This window comes from Babylonia areolata, chromosome 11 (assembly GCF_041734735.1).
Source record: "Babylonia areolata isolate BAREFJ2019XMU chromosome 11, ASM4173473v1, whole genome shotgun sequence".
Classification (NCBI taxonomy): domain Eukaryota; kingdom Metazoa; phylum Mollusca; class Gastropoda; order Neogastropoda; family Buccinidae; genus Babylonia; species Babylonia areolata.
In genome coordinates, this window is record NC_134886.1 from 18965563 (window position 1) to 18969513 (window position 3951).

General features: G+C 45.6%; 1 pseudogene across 1 annotated transcript in view; it reads left to right on the top strand.

The window, feature by feature from the left end:
- Positions 1-1611, top strand: part of LOC143287159 (uncharacterized) — a 39212-nt pseudogene extending 37601 nt beyond the window's left edge. Inside the window, exon 3 of the transcript XR_013055920.1 lies at positions 1-1611. This exon is cut by the window's left edge and continues 730 nt beyond it. The product of XR_013055920.1 is annotated as an uncharacterized LOC143287159 (transcript).
- The last annotated feature ends 2340 nt before the right edge of the window (positions 1612-3951 follow it).

The window sequence follows — 3951 nt, forward strand, 5'->3', positions numbered from 1 at the left end:
TCAACTCTTCAGACCTCCACCAGAGAACGACGTCGGGTCCCATGACCGACTTCAGACACAAGGGGACCGTCACCGCGTCAGACTACGGGCAGAAACCTGTGCTGCCCTCCGCGGACTACTCTCAGAAAATCGGACTGTCAGCGGATTACTCTGCTTCTTACAAGGCCGTGTCGGAGTACCCGGTGCATAAACCCGGGATGTTGTCGATACCCGAGAACCACCACCCTCACAAGGCAGCAGGAGTTCCCTCCGTGTCCGAGTACCCGTCTCTGAAAACCGGGCTGGACTACGGCCAGAAAAGTGGAGGAGGAGGAGGAGGAGGAGGAGTGCCCGTGGTGTCAGAGTACGGGCACAAAGCGTCAGGGATGGGCTACGTCCACAAAATGACCTCCTCCTCCTCCTCCTCCTCAGCTGCCGAGGTGTGCCCTCACAACAAGACGACCTCCGCATGTCGCTGCACCTCCAGTCCTGACGCCTCCCCGCCCAGCTACAAATCAGAGCGACACGACGCCGACCCGGGAACCAAGTCCCCCCTCACCGCCACCACCCACACCAACGACGTCAAGAAAGAAAGCAACAACGACGCCAAAAACAGCAGCAGCAACAACAACAACAACAACAACAATGATGATGATGACGAAAATTCCACCACCACCACCACCACGACTAACAACAAAGGCAGCAGCAACAACAACAGTAGCAGCAGCAACCACAACAACACCTCCACCAACAACAGTGGGGTGAAGGAGGCAGACACTTTCAAGGACCCCAACGTCAAACCCCCCTACAGCTACGTCGCGCTGATTGCCATGGCCATCAAGGAGTCTGGAGAGAAGCGTCTGACGCTGAGCGGCATCTACCAGTTCATCATCAACAAGTTCCCTTACTACGAGAAGAACAAGAAAGGCTGGCAGAACTCCATCCGCCACAACCTGTCGCTCAACGAGTGCTTCGTCAAGGTACCGCGGGAGGGGGGAGGCGAAAGGAAGGGCAACTACTGGACCCTCGACCCGGCCTTCGACGACATGTTCGAGAAGGGCAACTACCGCCGCCGGAGACGCATGAAGCGACCTTACCGTCCCCCCATCTCCCTGCCCAAGCCGCTCTTCGCCGACTCCAACTGCGCTTTCGGGCCCATGTCCTTTGCGGCTAAGGCCTATCTGGGGCAGGGGTACCACCACCCGCAGTACGCCACTCAGTACCCCGGGTGGCCGCTGACCCCACACCACCACCACCACCACCACCCACCACCCCCACACGCCCTCCATGACGTCCTCCAACATGCCCATGTCCCAGCTGGGGGGGTACGGGGGTGGGGGTGCGTGTCAGCGAGTCCCGGCTTCCATCAACGGCCTCAATCCCTACCCCTCCATGCAGTCCGCTGCCGCTGGGGGGATGGGGGGCATGCAGATCTCCCCCTCCCCCTCCCCCTACTCGCACTCCTCCCACGGGCAGACGGCTTTCAACGTCAACGACTACACGGCCTCCGTTGGGGCCGCCACCTCTGCTGCGGCTTTCGGCTTCCCGTGTCGTCAGCAGAGCATGGGAGACAACTTCAGCCCCGTCTACAGCTACTGGGGAGACAGGTCAGTGAGAGTGATCTTTTCCTGATTGTTTCTCTCCTTTTTTTTCTTTTTTTAAAAATTTGTTTTATATTATTTTGTTTCGTTTTGTTTTGTTTGTGATAAATATTCATTTTATTTATTGCTTGTTTATCACTGAGTATTGATATTTATTTACCGTCTACCTTCAGTCAAAGAGCAAGTTGTAAGCTCTTCACGGACATGAAGTCATACAGGCTGCCTACCTCAGTGCATGGGTACAGCCAGCTAAGGTGCTCGTCACTCGTTTCCTGTGTCAGTCAGTCAGGCTTTCGTCATGCGCGTACATGAGGGAGAGGGAGAGAGAGAGATAGAGAGAGAGAGAGAGGGAGAGAGATGTTACAGTGATTGTTGTCACTGTCGCTTTGGAGACACAAACTTTACTTTTCTGTCTTTTTTTTTTCTCCCTTTTTTCTCTTATTTTTTTAAAATTTTCTACGGCATATATAAATCAAGTTAATTCATTCATTCGTTAGTTCATCTATTCAATCATTCATTCATCATTTCTTTCTTGCTTTTTTTTTATTTTTTTTTTTTTTTTTTATCTTAAAGCCTACACCTCTTTCCCGAAAACAGCCTCTTCCTTTCCAACCCGTATTTCCGTCAACGGTTACTCTAGCCTCTATCTCTCTCTCTGTCTCTCTCTCTCTGTCTCTCTCTGTGTCTCTCTCTCTCTCTCTCCCTCTCTCTCTCTCTCTCTCTCTCTCTCTCATTGCGTTGGTTGTGAGCAAACATTTTTGTCATTATTTAAGCAAAGAATGAAAGATATATTTATGCAGGAATGGGACGAGTAAGTGATGTCTAAAGATATATATCATAACTACAGACTGTTGAAAACTGGTTTTCAGTGTGAGCAATATTTTGAATATGTGGATAAACAGTGTTTTAGGGATTGTTTAGTAAAATTACGGCTTGGTTTGCTCCCAATAAGTGGATCATTTTTTTAGAAGAACATTCAAATGTAATTCAAATTACGCATGTAAACGTTGTAATGTAATCGAAGATGAAAACCATTTTATAAACAATTGTGTCCTTTACAATGACCTGCGGCAAAAACATCTGAACTCTGAAGGTCAATCGTATGTTCACTTGATGAAGAATGGTTCTGTTTACAGTATTCGTAAACTATGCATTTATATATTTAATGCCCTGAAGATACGACAGGAATTCTGTGACAACAATGATGGAAGTTTGAATTAATTTACTTTACTATGCACGAGAAGCACTTTTGTTCTACAGGTTAAGTTAGTACGTATTTTACATTTTGTTGTGGCTGAGTGATCACCATATTGTGTACTTTTGATCTCTTTCTAGGGGCCGGAGGCCTGGAGATTAAAGTTTTGTTCTTGCTCTTGTTCTTGTTCTCTCTCTGTCTCTCTCCATGCATTGATTACAGGTTTTGTCTCTCATCGTGTGAGAGGCGTGAGACTTTTCGGCAATGTGTAACCTGCTGTATGTGCATGTTACATGCATGAAACTGTTGTGAGTGAATGGGTAGTAATTTCTCCTAATGGAAACACGGTGTATCTAAGAATAAAACCGTGCATCCATGATGCAAGATATTAACGATTTTAGTATTGTTTAACTCACAGGGACAATTTGTAAGTCGACTCAGAGAAACGTAAAATGTAAAAACAACAACAACAATAACAATAACAACAACAAAAAAACAACAATAAAACACACACACACACACACACACACACACACACACACACACACACACACACACACACACACACACACACACACATATATATATATATATATATATATATATATATATATATATATATATATATATATATATATATATATATTCGTTTGTATTTTTTTGTATTTTTAAAAAAAATTTGTACGCTTATAGTTGACTTCATCAAGTTTTTGCGCCTTATACATATTATTATTATTATTAGTAGTAGTAGTTCTTTTTTATGTATTTATCTATTATTTTTTACTTTTTTTTTCTCAAGGCCTGACTAAGCGCGGTGGGTTACGCTGCTGGTCAGGCATCTGCTTGGCAGATGTGGTGTAGCGTATATGGATTTGTCCGAACGCAGTGACGCCTTCTTGAGCTACTGAAACTGTGTAATTTCGGTGATAATACATTAATTAAACCGGACTAGGGGGAGCGAAGAAAATTTTCATTTAATGTACCATCACACTAACTGGTGATTGTAAACGTCTGGTTAAAACCAAGTGTCAAATGTTCACGTTTGAGTGCTACCATTTAGAAATAAAAGTGAAATAATAAAGGCCCCCTTTAGCTTTTCCTCGGACATGGGGGCAGCGAACTAATACCCACAGTGTCCAGTGCTGAGCATAGGAAGGCGGGACCCAGTCCTCTCCT